Source organism: Hemiscyllium ocellatum, chromosome 13 (genome assembly GCF_020745735.1).
Source record: "Hemiscyllium ocellatum isolate sHemOce1 chromosome 13, sHemOce1.pat.X.cur, whole genome shotgun sequence".
NCBI classification, from domain to species: Eukaryota; Metazoa; Chordata; class Chondrichthyes; order Orectolobiformes; family Hemiscylliidae; genus Hemiscyllium; species Hemiscyllium ocellatum.
Window position 1 is genome coordinate 25,955,161 of NC_083413.1, and position 19,828 is coordinate 25,974,988.

The window sequence follows — 19,828 nt, forward strand, 5'->3', positions numbered from 1 at the left end:
AGCAGTGTGTACTATCTACAAGATGCACTGCAGAAATTCACCAATTATCTTTAGACAGCACCTTCCAAACCCACAACTAATTCTGTCTAGAAGGACAAGGGCAGCACATACATGGGAACACCACCATTTGCAAGTTCCCTTCAAAATGAATTAACGTCTTGACTTGGAAAATACCATCATATCTTCACTGTCACTCGGTCAAAGTCCTAGAATTCCCTCCCTCAGGAATGTGAGTCTATATGCAGCACAAGGACTATAGTGGTTCAAGAAGCCAGCTCACAACCACCTTCTTTCGGGCAAAAAGGGACAGCAATAAATGCTGATCAACCAGTGACACCCATTGCACAAGCAAATAATTAAAAAACAAAATCATTATCAAAGATCTTTAGAACCCATCTGGTTCACTAATACTCTTTAAAGAAGGAAAGATTATCTGGCCTACATGTGAATTAAGACCCATAATCATATGGTTGACTCTTAACTAACCTTTAGAATTGTTGAGCAAGCCACTTAGTGTAAATAATTAGACCCTTGTTAGGTAAGTATTTACAAACTGTCAGCATAACCAAACCTTACAAAGGGTCTTATGAGATAGTGAGAGATATGTATCATAACTTCCAGTTCTGTATTTCTTCAGTTCCTAGAGGCTGTCAGAGAGATCAAGAGGTTACATATTTGGGCAGTTGCTTTACCCAAAACATTACTTGGGTAGTGTCACCCACCCATCCTCCTCCTCTAACAAAAAAAACATTCTGTGCATTGATTGGTAAGGTGACAAGTGTTTTCTTTTGTGTTTCATTTATTTGGGAATTTAGAAAGTGGGAATAAAGGTTTGGGCAGTTGAATGTTCCTCCTGCAGTATGTGGGAGGTAAAAATCACCTCTACTATCCCTGCTGACTTCATTTGTGGGAAGTGTAGCCAACTCCAGCTAACTTCATTTGTGGGAAGTGAGAAAAGGAGCAGAGCATTAGTCATTGGGGATTCCATAGTTAGGGGGGTCAGATAGGAAGTTTTGTGGGAATGAGAGAGACTCACAATTGGTGTGTTGTCTCCCAGATGCCAGGGTTCATGATGTCTCTGATCATGTTTTCGGGATCCTTGGGGGGAGGGGGAGGGGGAGGGGGAGCAGCCCCAAGTTGTGCTCCTCATATGCACTACAGCACAGGTAAGAAGAAAGGTGGGGATCTAAGGCAGAAATTCAGAGATCTAGGGTGGAAGCTTAGAGCTAGAACAAACAGAGTTGTTATCTCTGGTTTAAAAGCAAATTACTGCAGATGCTGGAATCTGGAACCAAAAGAGAAAATGCTGGAAAATCTCAGCAGGTCTGGCAGCATCTGTAAGGAGAGAAAAGAGCTGATGTTTCAAGTTTAACTGACCCTTTGTCAAAGCTTTGTCAAAGGGTCAGTTAGACTAGAAATGTCAGCTCTTTTCTCTCCTTACAGATGCTGCCAGCCCTGCTGAGATTTTCCAGCATTTTCTCTTTTGGTATTATCTCTAGTTTGTTGCCTGCACCATGTGCTAGTGAAGCGAGAAACAGGGAGAGCGTGGAGCTGAACATGTGGCAGAAGACATGGTGCAGGAGGGAAGGCTTTGGATTCTTGAATAATTGGAGCTCTTTCTGGGGAAGGTGGGACCTCTACAAACAGGATGGTCTTCACCTGAACCGGACAAGTACCAATATCCTTTGGGAGTGGGGGGGCAGTTTGCTTATTTTCTTCAGGGGGTTTAGTGGGCGGCACGGTGGCACAGCAGTTAGCACTGCTGCCTCACAGCGCCTGAGACCCGGGTTCAATTCCTGACTCAGGCGACTGACTGTGTGGAGTTTGCACGTTCTCCCCGTGTCTGCGTGGGTTTCCTCCGGGTGCTCCGGTTTCCTCCCACAGTCACAAAGATGTGTGGGTCAGGTGAATTGGCCATGCTAAATTGCCCGTAGTGTTAGGTAAGGGGTAAATGTAGGGGTATGGGTGGGTTGCGCTTCGGCGGGTCGGTGTGGACTTGTTGGGCCGAAGGGCCTGTTTCCACACTGTAAGTAATCTAATCTAAACTAAGGCAGCAGGGATGGGAACCTGAATTGTAGTTCCAGTGTACAGGAGGTTGAGGGTAGTGAGGTCAGGAATAGGTTTACAAGGTCATGAGAGGGCACCAGCAATCAGGATGTTGGTTTGAAATGTGTGTAATTCAATGCCAGGAGCATTGAGAATAAGGTAGGTGAACTTGCAGCAAGGGTTGGTACCTGGGACTTCGATGTTGTGGCCATTTCAGAGACATGGTTAGAGGAGGGATGGGAATGATTGTTGCAGATTTTGGGATTTAGATGTTTCAGCAAGAACAGGGAAGATGGTGAAAGTGGGAAGGAGGTGGGGGGTGCGACATTGTTAATCAAGTGTGATATTACAGCACCTGAAATAACGTTTGAAGACATCCTCTGAGGTAGTCTGGGCTGTTAGAAACAGGAAAGGAGAGGCCACCCTGTTGGAATTTTTCTATAGGCCTCTGAATTGTTCCAGGGACGTAGACAAAAGGAGAAAAGATAATTATCGATTGGAGCGAGACTAACAGTTAATTGTTATGGGGGACTCTAACTTCCCAAATATTGACTGGGAATACATAGTTCAAATAGTTTAGATGGGTCAGTTTTTGTTCAATGTGTGCAGGAGGGCTTTCTGACACTGTATGTAGACAGGCCAACAAGGGGCAATGCCATATTGGATTTGGTACTGGAGAATGAACCCAGCCAGGTGTTAGATTTGAAGGTGGGTGAGCACTTTGGCGATAGTGACCATAATTTGGTTGCGTTTACAATAGCAATGGGCAGGAATAGGTATGTAACACAGGGAAAGAAGTATAACTGGGGGAAAAGGCAATTATGGTGCAATTAGGCAAAATTTAGGATGCATAGGATGGGGAAGGAAACTGCAGATGTTGGACACACTTGAAATGTGGAGCTTGTTCAAGGAACAGCTAGTCTGCGGGTCCTTGATAAGTATTTACCTACCAGACCCCTGGGCCAGATAGGATTTATCCTCAGATTCTCTGGGAAGCCAGTGAGGAGATTGCTGAGCCTTTGGTTTCAATCTTTTTGTCATCATTGTCAACAGGAATAGTGCCAGAAGACTGGAGGATAGCAAATGTTGTTCCCTTGTTTAAGAAGGGGAGTCGGGACAACCCAGGTAATTATAGGCCAATGAGCCTTACTTCGGTTGGTTGTGGGTAGGGTGTTGGAAAAGGTAAAAAGAAAGAGGGTTTATAACCATCTGGAAAGGAATAATTTCATTAGAGATAATCAACACGGTTTTATGAAGGGTAGGTCGTGCTTCACTAACCTTATTGAGTTCTTCAAGAAGATGAAAAAACAGCTGGATAAAAGTAAAGCTATTGATGTGGTGTCTATAGACTTCACTAAAGCATTTGATAAGGTTCCACACTGTAGGCTATTACATGAAATACGGTGTTTTGGGATTGAAGGTGATGTAGCGGTTTGGATCAGAAATTGGCTAGTTGAAAGAAGACAGAGGGTGGTGGTTGATGGGAAATATTCATCCTGGAGCTTAGATCCCAGTGGTGTGCTGCAAGGATCTGTTTTGGGGCCACTATTGTTTGTCATTTTTAGAAATGATCTGGAGGTGGGTGTAGAAGGATTGGTTAGTAAATTTGCGGATGACACTAAGGTAGACAGAGTTGTGGATAGTGTCAAAAGATGTTGTGGGTTACAGAGGAACAAGGATAAGATGCAGAACTGGGCTGAGAAGTGGCAAATAAAGTTTAATGTGGGAAAATGTGAAGTAGTTCACTTCGGAAGAAGTACCAGGAATGCAGAGTACTGGGAGAAAGTGAGGACTGCAGATGCTGGAGATCAGAGCTTAAAAATGTGTTCCTGGAAAAGCGCAGCAGGTCAGGCAGCATCCAAGGAGCAGGAGAATTGACGTTTTGGGCATAAGCCCTTCTTCAGGAATGATGAAGGTGTGCCAAACAGTCTAAGATAAAAGGTAGGGAGGAGGGATTTGGGGGAGGGGCGTTGGGAATGCCATAGGTGGAAGGAGGTTAAGGTGAGGGTGATAGGCCAGAGAGGGGGTGGGGGTGGAGAGGTCGGGAAGAAGATTGCAGGTCAAGAAGACGGTGCTGAGTCTGAGGGTTGGGACTGAGATAAGGTGGGGGGAGGGGAAATGAGGAAGGTGGAGAAATCTGCATTCATCCCTTGTGGTTGGAGGGTTCCTAGGCGGAAGATGAGGCGCTCTTCCTCCAGGCGTCGTGTTGCCATGGTCTGGCGATGGAGGAGGCCAAGGACCTGCATGTCCTTGGCAGAGTGGGAGGGGGAGTTAAAGTGTTCAGCCACGGGGCGGTTGGGTTGGTTGGTGCATGTGTCCCAGAGGTGTTCTCTGAAACATTCTGCAAGTAGACGGTCTGTCTCCCCAATGTAAAGGAGGCCACATCCGGTGCAGCAGATGCAGTAAATGATGTGTGTGGAGGTGCAGGTGAATTTGTGATGGATATAGAAGGATCCCTTGGGCCTTGGAGAGAAGTAAGGGAGGAGATGTGGGCGCAAGTTTTACATTTCTTGCAGTTGCAGGGGAAGGTGCCGGGAGTAGAGGTTGGGTTGGTGGAGGGTGTGGACCTGACGAGGGAGCCGTGGAGGGAGTGGTCTTTCTGGAATGCTGATAGGGGAGGGGAGGGAAATATATTCTTGGTGGTGGGGTCTGTTTGAAGGTGGCAGAAATGACGAAGGATGATACGATGTATCTGGAGGTTGGTGGGGTGGTAGGTGAGGACCAGTGGGGTTCTGTCCTGGTGGCGATTGGAGGGGTGGGGTTCAAGGGTGGAGGAGAGGGAAATGGAGGAGATGTGGTGGAGAGTATCGTCAACCTCGTCTGAGTGGAAAATTGTGGTCTTTGAAGGAGAAGGCCATCTGGGTTGTTCGGTATTGGAATTGGTCCTCCTGGGAGCAGATGCGGAGAAGGCGAAGGAATTGGGAATATGGGATGACGTTTTTACAGGGGGCAGGGTGGGAGAAGGTGTAATCTAGGTAGCTGTGGGAGTCGGTCGGTTTATTGTAAATGTCCGTGTTGAGTTGGTCACCTGAGATAGAAATGGAGAGGTCTAGGAAGGGGAGGGAGGAGTCTGAGACGGTCCAGGTCAATTTGAGGTTGGGGTGGAAGGTGTTACTAAAGTGGATGAACTGTTCAACCTCCTCATGGGAGCACGAGGTAGCGCCGATACAGTCATCGATGTAGCGGAGGAAAAGGTTGGGGATGGTGTTAGTGTAGCTGCGGAAGATGGACTGTTCCACATATCCGACGAAGAGGCAGGCATAGCTGGGACCCATGCGGGTGCCCATGGCTACTCCTTTTCTTTGGAGGAAGTGGGAGGATTGGAAAGAGAAGTTGTTCAGAGTGAGGACCAGTTCAGTCAGTCGAAGGAGGGTGTCAGTGGAAGGGTACTGGTTGGGTCGGTGGGAAAAGAAGAAGCAGAGGGCTTTGAGGCCTTTGTGATGGGGGATGGAGGTGTACAGGGACTGGATAATTATTGCTTGACTAGTTTCTTTTTTCCACAAATATAAAAGACTTACATATGGATTTATGAAGACCCAAAAGTCCCACTTCCCCCCACATTATAAAGATTGTCTGCCTTGACATAACTGTACAACTAACATTACAGCATAGCTAGGGTTGACCTGAACTCTCTTTAGCACTAAATTAATGCAAGGACCAATTGCATTCGCTCACACTGGCAGGGAATTAGTATAAAACATACAAAAATACTGTTACCAATTTATATGAGAAATGTTAGTCTCCTAATTTTGCTCAAAATCAAAACATCAAAAGCTAATCCGATGCTTGTCCGATGAGTGTCAGATTACTTTTCAAAATTTACATCTTTGAAATTACTTTTCAAAATCTTTTAAAACACTTGATTCCAAACCATTCACTCTCATTCCAGTTTAAAATGCAGAATAAAATACAAGTATGAACTTTATAGAATAGAGAAAACACCAGTGCCAAACCTAAAGTTCTCTATCATACAAATGCGCTGATTAAGTGAGAGGGGTATGAACTGTCACCTAAATTTGTTACAACAAAGTAAAGCATCTGAATGTTGGAGATCAGAAACAAAAGTAGAAATTGCTGGAGAAACTCAGTACTTCTAGAAGCATCTGTGCAGAGAAAACAGAGCTAATGTTTCAAATCCTTCTTCAGGAGTCAGACCAAAATTTGCTAGTTGCTAAAAATAAATGTATTATAAGATGCTTGAATTTCACTATTTGTTCATTGTATGCTCTCTTCACCTGTCTGAACTCAAAGTTGTGAAGCTGAGGCAGTAGTTACTGAGCAGGTTCCTCTTTGTCACCATGTACGGCCCAGTTCGTATTGACAGATATGACCCTTGATGAATGATCCTTCCCTCATAAAAAAGGACGCAACAGCCTGTGTCTCACATCGTCCGTATATATACAAGCAAGACTCAAAGCCTATTTACCGGTGTTCTTAGTTGCCAAGAATTATAGACCAACCAACCCCAACCACCACATGCACATTTTCCTTTCATGACATTCTCATTAACAGGTTCATGAATAACAGGCAAAAATCGTGTAGGTTGCACCCTTCTCTAGCTCTGGTGGAAGGCTGTTTTAATGAGGGACCAGTATGGTTGCACCATGATGGTTTCTTTTCAATGTACTCTCTTCCTTTGAAAGAGGCTCATCATCATGAGTGAACTCAAGTAGTGTGTGCTGGGAGATCTTTCAATTATTGGAAGCAATACAGTATAGTCCAATCTCATGTTTCCTCAATATACATTCAATCTTTAACTACCAGCCTTAGCCAGAAACAACAGACCAGCTATGGGGTCACAGCTGAATTTAGAAACTCAGTCACAACACTCTAAAGTAAAATTCTGATATAATCTGGATATTAAACCTGACAGCCCTGCTAAGAATAGATGTCACAGATAATACAAGTTTAATAAAACCAGAAAGGGTTGTTTGGTTTAACCAAACTATCCCAATCAGATGTCATTGTCACTGAAATGTTACAATACAGTATCTATCAGCAGCCCTGTAAACAGTGTTCTGCCTCAGAAAGCCACCGTTACTCTGGGCTTCTGGCTACTACTGGTCACTGTTCTTTGTTGACTATTTAGTTTCTCTTCCATTCCAGCAAGGGTCAAAGACACTATCTTGCTCTAATAAAACAGTCTTTATGTAGAAGCCTCAACTTTGGGAGAGTATTTATCCATCTCAGAGCATCACAGTAATACATGATGTTGTCCTCATTCAATGACAGCAAATGCATTTTTCATTGAGGATTTGGAAACAGGGACAAGAATTCTGACAGCCTTCCCCTGACTGGCTCAAAGAGAGAAAGGCTGATTGCAGCTTACATCGAGTGTAGCTGTGAACACCTGAGTACAATCCATGAAGGTCCTAATCTGTGTAGAAAGATTTTTGTTATGACACCTTTCCAAGTCTTAGAAGGTTCTGGTGTACTTCACAGGCTGTGAAGTATTTCCACTTGGGGTCACTAGTTCTGTACTGAAACTTTAACCCACAATTTTCCCACTGACAAAAACAAATCACTGAGTCCTGCAGCAGCATATATATTTACATTTAGCAAAAGCAGAAACCATCAGCACTGGAACAATTTGCTGCAGTAGCTAGCAATGTAAGGTATGTTATGGTTTGCTGGGAGAGCATGCTGGAAATCAAGCCCCATTATTCCCAGTGTTGTCACAAAAATTAAACATTTTATTGAATGACACAAAAGCCCTAATGGACACATACTAGCAGAAATCAGGGACCAGGTTTCTGATCCTAACATATTTATTATAAATAAATAGATTTTAGCAGTCCAAGTAAACAACAGAATTCTTGACATATAACCTGGCTATTTAAAATGCTACTTTTCTTTTTAATCCCTAAAACACATGCAAACAGATACAGAAAAATAAAGAAATATTGATTCTATGGGCAGAAGGAAAAAAAACTGGGAACCACAGTTCAATCACAACAGTCCACAGGGTTCACTGAGATTCACTGTCTATTCTTCAATCTCCTTTCTCCAAGTTCTTTGAATTTCTTTGCAGGAGGCACAGAGTGATTAGTACACCAACTGTTACTTGTTAAAGGGCACGGCTTAGAGCAACTGATAATGGGTAATAACTAGTTTTCTTTAGGCTTCAGGCATTTTCACTGCAGAGAGACAGATATATGACCGCCCCTTCTATAGGACCAAAGGTTTATCCATGTTTCATTTACTCCAAGTTGTCAGCTATGCAGGAACCAGTCAGAGACTTGTCATCAGGCCAATGACCTTTGACCTTCACGACTGATCACAATTCCACAAACAAATCAGTTAATTATTGACAGCCAAATCCCACTTTGCATGTCCACCTTGGTGACTTAACAACTCTTGTGGCACAGTGATAGCACCCTGACATCTGTGCAAGGAGATCTGGGTTCACATCCCATCTGCTCCAGACATGTGTCAAAACACACCTGAACAGAGTGATTAAAAAATAATCTATACATTTGTAGCAGCCATCCACAAATAGCTCCCCCTACTGAATGAACAAAGCAGTGTAAACACCATACACAATGAGTTTCAGGAACTTGGTTTTAAAAGTACAGCAAGTCCTTGCATGATCCTTTTAAAACAATTCTTTTCTCATTAGAACAATCAACAAGTACAGAAAATAAATGATAGTCTTTACAGGCAACAGAATGAAAACCAATAGAAATATATATTCACAAGAGGTGAGGAGCGCGGTGTGACACTGTCACATAGACTATAACAAGTGATATGGGACTACTGACAGGTATCTAACCTATATAGTAATTACCAATTCGCTTGTATAAACTATCACTTAACATGAACTTAATAGATTGTTTTGAAAACCAGTGTGAGCAATATTGGCCTCGTAGCTCTGTTTCTCTGTCTACAAATGCTGCGAGATGAATGGAGTTTCTCTAGTTCTCTCTGTTTTATTTCACATCACCCGCATCTGCAACATTTTACTTTTATTACAATGAATGATCTCAATTTTTGTGATCTTGTCCTGCCATTGAGTTTTCATGATGGATCTTGAATACCTTTTGCTGAGAGGTTCAGAGCTTTGATGTACTTATAGCTGACCCAGGATCCTGCACCATTCAGCAAAGGGGCAAAGACAATGGGCGTGCAGTTTATGCAATCTTCAGCTCAATGTCACATTATTTCTTGACACAATCATGGTGTCGACAGTTGATAGAATTTGTATTCCTAGACCACACACTTTCAAGGTGTGAGGATCCTTCCCCAGCCTTGAGACAGGTGCTGTGAAGGGTAGTGACTGGTCCTTTCTCACTTGTGCCTGGTACTGGTTGAACTGTAACCTCAACATCGATGGCATTGGTTTGAAGTCCAACATTTTTGACAGCACATAAAAACTTGTTTACCACAATCTGCTAAAAATCAGAGAATAGAATCCCAGAATTGGTACACCTCAGAAATTCAGCCTTTGAGCCTCTTTTGACTTTCTGCAACAGCAAATCAGCTAGTCCCACCCCAAACTTTTTTCCCATTATCTTGCAATTAATTCCTCCTCAGGTTATTATTTATCTATCTTTGAAAGCCTCAATTGAGCCTGTCTGGACCATACTCACATTATCAGTCCTAACCACTCACTGCATTAAATGTTTGAAATATAAAATACTTATAATTTGCCAAAATCTTCTTCACGCTATCAAAATATAATTTTTGTGTCATCCATAAATTAAAATTGTTCCCCTTTCACCCAAGTCTAAATGATTTACTTATAAAATAGACACAGCAGTGATATTGGCTGAGGTACCATGAAGCACTAATAACTGTAACTAACTTTCTATCGCTTTGTGATGCATTCAACTGTTTATTCTTCCCTCTCACTGTAACCTATCTCCCCTCATTCTAACCCCCTCCCCCATAAAATCATGAAGAGTTCCCTTTATAGTCCAGAATCAGCAAAAACCTGTCTGATGTATGTACATTTTAGTACAATATATTTGAATTTTGGATTTCGAACTTTGAGTTAGTAACACACAGTTTTCTGTATTTTTCAATTAATAATTAACTGGTAAGTACTTCTATAACCACGGTGATTTCTTTTAATACAGTTTACGAGGGCTACACTGGCTACCTATTAGGTTATTGTTTACTTTAGAATATTACAATCTAGTAAATATTGTTAAATCTAGAAACCTTAAAGGTTTCTGCTAGACATTTCTGGAATTTTTTTTAAAGTTTAATGGAAACTTAGCTTAGAGGGAAAGTTTTCCTTCAGTTTCACTCTGCTTTGGCCTGTTCTCTGAAGTCTTTGCACGAAGATGCATGTACAGAGCAGGGCTCCTGAGAAAGGGAGAACATAGTAAAACTAGGATTTCCTTAGAGTAAGGAGTTTATGTAACCTGGGACCGGAAATGTTGGGATAAAACCCTGAAGAGAAGTTTGTTTAAAATCCAATATATGATAGCTCCAGAAATAAGCTACGAGAGTTCTAGTCTAGCAGTTAATGTCACAGTTATTTTGAACCTATTGAGATGTTACGGAGAAGGATTCTGATCTGAGTACTGTACAAGAGCTGCTGTTGGGTACTATAAGTGACTTCTTTTCTTTTCTGGAATTGGTAAAGGACTATTTTAGGATTTATGGGATTACTGCATATTTAAATCTCTGAATTAGTGTTATAAGTAAATAAATTTGTTTATTCTATTTACCTTTTTTAGTTCAATGAACTTCCGTTATTGCTTATGCAAAATGTGTAACACTGCATGCATATGTTTGTGCAAGATATCACCTCATTAAAACCAAAAGAAATATCCACCAAGCCAGGCTTCAGTCTGGAATCTGACTCGTCTGTTAGTAAAGCCAGAAACATAATGTACATTTCACAAAAGAAAAAGAAAAACTGCACAATACCAGAAACCATCTTATTAAACTCAAATAGGATCTCCGTGTCTCCACTTTAATGTTTCTTGTTCAGTTAGCATGACTTTAATTGGCTTCTGAAGCATTCTTTGGACTGATTTTGAAACATTTGCAAAGCAAACAAATGGGCTTTTCATCCTCCACTGTTCCATCTCTTTTCTGTTTCTAGTTACTTTTCTCTTCAGAAAATTATTACAACTCACAGAGGGATTTTAAGAAAGAGGGGAGCTAGCACCCTGATCACATGGTGCAATGACAACACAGGTGCAGGGGATACAATAACTACCTTTCTATCTCCACACCATTGATTTTAAAAAGTCATTCATGAGGTGGGTGTCTTTCTGGCTAGGCCAGCATCTATTCCTCTTCCTAATTACCTTCCTGAAATGCTGGTGAGCCACTGCCTTGGACTGCTGCACACTGTGGGGATTTATTGGGGAAGAAGTTCTAGGATTTTTATCCAGTGGCACTGAAGGAACAGTGATATATTTCCAAGTGTGTTGTTGTTGTTGTTCTATATGATAGAAATTGTGTGTTTGGAATGTGTTTGCAAGTTGTTGCAATACATCTTATAAAAGGTATGCATTGCTGTTGCTGTACATTGCTGATTTTGGGACAGAATGTCGAAGGGGTAATATGACATACAAGGAGACAGGCTGCTTTGATATAACTGATGTTGAGCTTGAGTGTTGTTAGCTGCACCTAACTTGACCTGTGCATAGAATTCCATCAGACTCCTGCTGTGTCTTGTATGTGAAATGGAGGCTTAGGGGAGTTGCTTGCTGCAGCTTTCATGTGAATGGTCTACATCAGTTTTGAGTGAATAGTAATGCCCAGTCTGTCGATAGCAGGGGTTGCAATAATGGTAATGCCATTGAATGTCAAGGATTGATGGTTAGATTCCCTCTTTGGAAGACTTTCTTTGTCTAGCAACTGGGTTGCGTCGTTACTTGCCATTTGTCCAGGGCATTGGATTTGGACATAGACAACTTCAGAATCTGAAAACTCACAAATGGTGCTGAACTTTACGAAAGTAACGGCATATTATCTGCACTTCTGATGGGGCAGGACACAGGTCATGGCTGATCTAATAATCGTCAACTTCACTTTCCTGCCTTTTCCCCTAACCCTCAATTCCTTCAGGTGACTACTGATCTGCCAGTCTATATCCACCCTAAATACACTTAACAACTCAACCTCCACAGCCCTCTGTGGTAAAAGAATTCCACAGATCAACTATCTTTAGAGCAGAAATTCTGCCTCATGCCTGTCTTAGGTTTATCGTGCTTTTCGTGGGCCATCCTTACAATTGAACAGTAAATGTGTTGGTACGCTTTTCAATTTGATCCTTGATTGACAAGGGAGTCAACAGTGACAAAGAACTGACAAAAGTGGAGTTGAGGCCTCAGTCAGAGCAGCTGTGATCTTATCGAATAGCATACTCCTAATATGTACCTTCACAATTTGTATATTGCACTCACTGTTCAAAATACAATCCATTTCCCACAGAGTGAGGGAAAGCTCAAACACACATGTCCCACAAAGAGTTACCTCTCCAGTTAATTCACAATCAAGATCCTGACTACCCTTCTCCCACCATTCCAGCACTGACCTCAACACCTTACACTCCAATGAAGCTCAACAACCAGCTTCATGAAAGTCTTTCATTCTTGAAATCCACAACTTTCTGGATTCATTAATTTCAGATCTTAACATCTGCCCCAGTTTTCAAAAATAAAAATCAGATAGCAGCTGCCAGTCAATGGTTCTGCTGCTTGTCATTGCTGCCTGCCATAGACAGACATTCACTTTGTTTTTGCTTCTCACCCTCCCTTCTCCTTTCCCTGACTCTGAACTTAACACAAAATCTGTTTTTTTACCAAGAACATTTCTCAGTTCTGACTAAAGCTCATCAACTTGAATTGATTTCTCTCTCCACAGATACTGCCTGCCCTGCTAACCATTATCACCATTTTCTGTATAAATCACTTAATGCTGCTTCATTTCCTCTTTTTTCTAAAACAAGATGTCTGGATTTTAACACAAAGCTGCAACATGACACAGTTTCCAACCAAGGTACAACATAAACCACAATTCTCAGAAACAAGTAAAAAATTCTGAATCTTCCAATACACTCAGCAAGTGAAATTACTGATAATTGGGACTGATAAATAGTCTATTGAACCCTATTTGATAACAGTGATAAATATTAGAAGGAAGAATATGCTTATATTATTAAGAATGTGAAACTTATCAATGTTCCCACCTGACAGAAGTATTGTTCCACAATTTCTGGTTTCAGCTAAATACTAGGTCAGAATTTGACCTTTCAATTTTCTGACACCATAAGGTCAACCTTCAACAAAAGTCCTTCTGATTGGCTGAAAGAAACACATCTTTGGAATGCGGTTTTCAGCCAATCAGAAGACAAAATTAAACAAATTCTGCCCTATCTCAGGAAAGAAGTTCATTAGAGGCAGGATGAAGCAGTTTGAAAGATAGTTTAAGGAAACTTTGACTTTTAATTTTGAATGATTGAGATATTGTGAAATTGCTGTAAATAATAGACTGGAAACAAACAAATCAGCCTGAAGGATAATGTCAAACTCCTTAAAATAATCAGAAGATCGACATGGCTGAGGAAAGCTATTGGACCCTGTCTCACTGATCCACTCAGAAAGTATCTCCCGTTGTTAAATCCTCAAATTGTTTTGAATAAATTGGTATGCTTGAATTGGAGGCCGCTCAAAACTGATTCTCTCGGTGGATTCCCAGGATGAAAGGTTTGTCTAATGAGGAAATAAGTATATTGGCCTGTACACATTTAGAAGAATAAGAGGTGATCCTATTGCAATGTACAAGATTCAGGGTTGGGGGAGGGTTGTTTGTGATTTGGTGGATACTTAGGGGATGCTTCATATTGTGAGGGAATCTAGAATCAGGAATATAGTTTAAAAATAAGAGATGAAGACAGATTTGTCAGTTCTTTTCCACATAAACCAGTGAATATTGGTCTACTGAATAGATTCATTGCAGAGTTAGACAGATTTTTGATCTTCAGTAGAGTCCATAGTTATGGGGCATACAGGAAAGTGGAGCTGAAGCCACACTAGATGTTGCTTGCTGCAAAAGGCTGTGGAGGACAGAGCATGAGCATAGTTAAGACAGAGATAGATAGGGTCTTGATTAGTAAGGGCATCAAGGATTTTGGCGAGAAAGAAGGAAAGTGGGCTTGAGAAACATATCATCCATGAATGGCATAGCAGATTCAATGGGCTGAATGGCCTAATTCTGTTCCTCTATCTTCTGGACTTATTGCACAGATGCTGCCAGAGCTGCAGAGTTCCCCAGCATATTCTGTTTTTATTTCAGAATTCCAGCCTCTGCAGTATTTGCTTTTATTTACTAATAGTAACTGCCATGTTCTTTTTAGGATATTATCATGGGATCCTTTACAAGCATCCTCTATGAAAGATTTCAGTTTAATGTCTCATCTTAGATACCATGCAGCACACCCTCGGGGCCATACTGAAGTGTTCCCTTTAATTTTTTTTGTACAAGTCCTGTAAAGGGAATTGAATGCACAGCTTTTTGTCTCTATGGTGAAAGGGCTAGTCATTGAACCATTGCCAATACTTCACACAGACTGTTAGAATGATTTGACTTTGAGATGATTTGATTTATTATTGTCACGTACTGAGATACAGTGAAAAGTATTGTTCTGCATGCTAACCAGACAAATTATCCCTTCCATAAGTACACCAGGGTAATGGAACTGAATGCAGAATATAGTGTTACTGATACAGAGAAGGTGCAGAGAAAGATCAACTCTAATATGAGAGGTTTGTCCATAGGTTTCTTCTGATAACAGTGGGGAAGAAGCTGTTCTTGAATCTGTTGGTACATGTTTTGGCTCTCTTGCCCAATGAACAAGGGTGGAAGAGAGTATAACCAGAGTGGGAGGGGTCTTTGATAACGTTTACTGCTTTCCCAAGGTAGTAGGAAGTGTAGATGGAGTCAGTGGAAAGAAGGCTGATTTTCATGATGGACCAGGGTGTGTTCACAACTCTGTATAATTTCTTCTAATGTTGGGCAGAGCAATTGCCACATTATGATGCGCTTTCTATAGTGTTTCTATAAATATCAGTCAGAATCATTGTGGAAATACCGAATTTCCTTAGCTTCCTGAAGAAGTAGATGAGTCGGTGTGTTTTCTTGACATGAATGGACAAGGACAGATTGTTGGTAATATTTACTCATAGGGCCATCTCCACCTTAGCACCACCCACACAGACAGGGACATGTTCTTCACTCCGCTTCCTGACGTCGAAGACCAGTTTCTTCATATTGCTAACATTGAGGGGGAGATTGGTAACAGAAATGCAGGGTTTCGGTGACATGTTGCAATTATAGATACGAGGACTTAATTTTATTTATTCATGAGGTGTGGGCTTTGCTTCCTGGGTCAGCATTTATTGCCCATCCCTAGTTGCCCTTGACAAGGTTGTGGTGAGCTGCCTTCTTGAACTACAGCCCATATGCTGTAGATAGACCTACAATGCCCTTAGGGAGAGAATTCCATGATTTTCACTGAAGGAACAATGACGTATTTCTAAGTCAAGTTGGTGAGTGGCTTGGAGGGAAACTTGCAGGCAGTGATGTTTCCATATATCTGCTGTCCATGTCTTTCTTGATGGTATAGGTTGTGGCTTTGGAAGGTCTAAGGAGCCTTGAATTTCTGCAGTGCATATTGTGAATGGCACACAGACATACTACTGAATGTCAGCTGTGGACTGAATGAATGTGTTTGCATTATGGTGCCGATTGAGTGGACTGTTTTATCTTGGATGGTGTCAGGCTTCTTGAGTTGTTGTTGGAGCTGCATTCACCAAAGGCAAGAGAAGAATACTCTATCCCACAGAATATCATAGAATCATTACAGTGTGGAAACAGGCCATTTGACCCAACAAGTCCACACTGACCCTCCGAACAGCATCCCATCCAGACACATTCCCCTACCCTATCAGTCTACATTACCCTGACTATTGAACCTAGCCTACACATCCCTGAACACTATGGACAAATTAGCATTGCCAATTTACCTGACCTGTATATCTTTGGACCTTGAGAAGGAACCAGAGCACCCAGAGAAAACCCATGCAGACACTGGGAGAATATGCAAACTCTGCACAGACAAGTGCACTAGGCTGGAATCGAACCCAGGTCCCTGACTCTGTGAGGCAACAGACTAACCACTGAGCCACCGTGCCGCCCCTATGTCTCACAGATAGAAGGCAGGCTTTAAAGAATCAGGAGGTGAGTTACTCACTGTTTAGAAGATTCCTAGCCTCTAACCTGCTCTTGTAACCATCTTTTATTTATGTGGCGAATCAAGTTCAGTTTCTGGTCAATGGGTAACCCCAGGATTTTGACAGTGGGGGATTCAGTAATGGTAAGGCCAGAAAATGCCACAAAGTGATGATTAGATTCTCTCTTGCTGAAGATGGTTAAGGCCCTAGATTTTAAAATGGAGGATTTAGCAGGGTCAACAGGGCTAGGTTTGCTGCTGTCATTCCCGGTATCCAGGTCAATGCTGGGTGGTCTGTATAATTTCATTCCTTTGGGACGTCATTCCATGACCTTAACAAAGGGTCAGCATGGTGACTCAGTGGCTAGTACTGTTCACAGCACCAGGGAGCTAGGTTTAATTCAATCCTCAGGCGATTGTCTGTGTGGAGTTTACACATTCTCCCCTTGTCTGTGTGGGTTTCCTCTGGGTGCTCCGGTTTCCTCAGCCAGTTCAAAGTTGTGCAGGTTAGGTCGATTGGCCATGCTAAATTGCCCATAGCGTCCAGAGATGTGCAGGCTAGGTTGGTTAGCCACAGGAAAAGCAGGATTACAGGGATGGGGTGGATCTGAATGGAATGCTCTTTGGAGGGTCAGTGTAGATTCAATGGGCCAAAGAACCTGCGTCCACACTGTCCGGATTCTATGTTAAATCTAATGTTGTTATGATCACTGTCACGATTAAGCCTTTGCAAGTTTCCTTCCACCTGCCCATCTTCATTCCCTGTGACAAAGTCTGAGAGGTTAAAGTTACCCACTTACTATAACATCTGTTTAAAAATGCAGGGGTGGGTGATGTGGATAGAGATATTAAAGGTCATGGAAGGCAACCCAATACCCAGTGCTGACTCTGCAGTCCAATAGCCAAGGGTTTTCAATTCTCCAGCTGCCTGACACTCAAGTCCACTAATCACAGCTGTGATACCTTTGGTCAGTTGCCAATTGGACTATTAGCTGAGGGAGTTCAGAGCATGGCATCCCAGGAAGAACGTGCCTTCAGCTATATGGAGAAAGCCCAGCTGTACGACTTAAAGGGATCAGCAACAATTTGTAGGTTTTTACTGGCTCTGAGGTTTTCGAAGTGATGAGTGTTTTAAGGAATTCCTTTGAAAAACTGGGACTGGTACTGAATGTGGGAAATGTGTTGCTTGTAGTTGCATCGGCCCTAATCACCCCACCTGTTTCCATTCATGAGGGCCCGTAGTAGCTTCATCATTACTCTCTGATGTTATTCCTTTGCTCCACAACCATTCTTCTCCTTTTCAATCCATAGGCTTCACTTTTGACAGAGAATTTGTTGTGTGGCACTACAAATGCCTTCTGCAAGCCACATCAACAGAATTACCCACTTCAATCCTCTCTGTCTGTTCACTGAAAGATCCCAATAAAATTAATTCATAAACTTGCCTTTAATACCTCTAAACAGATTTTACTTTAATTATGCTACATTTGTTCAAGTGAATTTATTATGTTCCAAATCATAATTTCTAAAACCTTTACAAGCACAAAAGTTAATTTGGAGAAATAGGTTTCCTCTATAACTCCTGTAAGTTCCCACTAATGCCTTGAAAATTTTAACCAAATTGTGCAATGATCTCCGAATTCCAGGTAATATACCTCAATTTTGTGATCTCTCATCATTGTTTAATGCAAGGAATCCTGCTATCATTCAAATAAATCCATGCTGGCTCTCTCTGACCAGCTGAACATTTCCAAGATGCGCTTACATTGTAGAATGTTGTGCACCATTTACCAATCTAAAGAAACAATTCTCAATTCAAGGGAACTTTGAAAGGTTATAGTTAGAGCTAGTAATATCCTTTAAAATCCTGGTTTGGAAACCATCTGGTCTTCCAGTGCCATTATTTCATTCATCGCAATAGTTTGCTTAAAATAATTCAGGTGAATCTCTGTACTTAATTCAATAATAGCTTCCTCAGATATCTGACATACCGTTTTCTTACTTCACTGTAACTACTGATGCAATGCCATCATTCTGCTTGCCCACTATCTTATACCTCTATTGGTAATATTAATATTTTCACAGTAAGTTGCAGTTTTCTAAAGGCCCCCTTTGCTTCTGACCAGCCTCATTTCGTACTTGCTTTTGTATTTTTACTTGTAGAGTCATACAACACAGAAACAGACCCTTCAGTCCATGCTGAACATAATCCCAACCAAACTAGTACCACCTGCTTGCTCCTGGCCCATATCCCTCCAATCCTTTCCTGTTCATGTGCTTATTCAAATGTCTTTTAAACATTTTAATTGAATGCATATCCATCACTTCCTCAGAAAGTTCATTCCCCACATGAACCACTCTCTATGTAAAAAATTACCCCTCTTGTCTTTCATATATCTCTCTCCTCTGACCTTAAATAACGTGCCCCATAATCTTGAAATCCCCCATCCTGGGGAAAAGATAGCTACGATTAGCTCTATCTATACCTCTTTTTTTAAATAAATTTCTATAAGGTCGCCTCTCTGTGGCAGTTTTACGTGGCCTCATATTTTAAGTTATTCATGTCTTACATTTTGCTAGTACAACTGTTGTCCCTTATGCTTATACACTGTTTCTGTATCACATTTTGAATATCTCTCACCTGATTTTTCATTGTAACCTTTAACAAATTTACTCAGATACCATGAGCAATTTCCGTCTCATGTTGGAGTAGGTCTTACCTAAATCTAAAATCTTAGAAGTAGTTTTGTGTTTCTTTGCATTGAAAAGAATACAATAAACTTGATCAGAATTGCATACACTTGCAAGCAGTGTTAGACTAAGTCTGGCTTATTATTCAGAAATAAGTCTAAATGGCTTGGCCTATTGTTTGTTCTGCAACAATATGTTTGAGAACTTTGTCCTGAACACATTGAAGGATTATCCCACCTCTCTGACATGTTTCCTCATTAATATCACTCTACCTTTTTTGTTTTTCTGATCTCTGAATTTATACCTCTGGCCACATCACAACTGCTGCAACAGGACTCATATACAAATTCCACTAAACAGTTCATCTTTTTATTTTTCTTAATTATATCCATGAAATCCCCATTGCCTGCTTCATTTTTGTTATATCCCATTATTGCTATATTGTAGTGTTTTCATCCTGATCATAAATGTTACTCTTTCCCCTAAATTTCCTGTCACCTGCTATATTAACTTCCAGTCTTCACCATCTCTCTGCCATGTCTCAGTAAAGAGTGCCTCGACAAACTCTCAACATTGAATTAATTGGAGGCATAAATACAATTTGTTCATTATACTTTAACTATTATTAATACTACATTTTCTATCTGACCTCTCAACCTCATCTCCATTTACTAAAATACTTGTGATTTATTTATCCCTTTGACCAGGATCTTGGTCTCAGCCTGATTCCATGGATATCCTTCCAGTCCCAAAACTGAGGCTAATGATCCATAAAATAGAAACTTGTTTCTCAGACAAGTATTCATCTCCTCAGTTTGATTATATTTACACCAATTTGAATATTGATCCAGTAATAATTTTAAAAAGCTATAACCGTTAAAAACAATTCTTTAA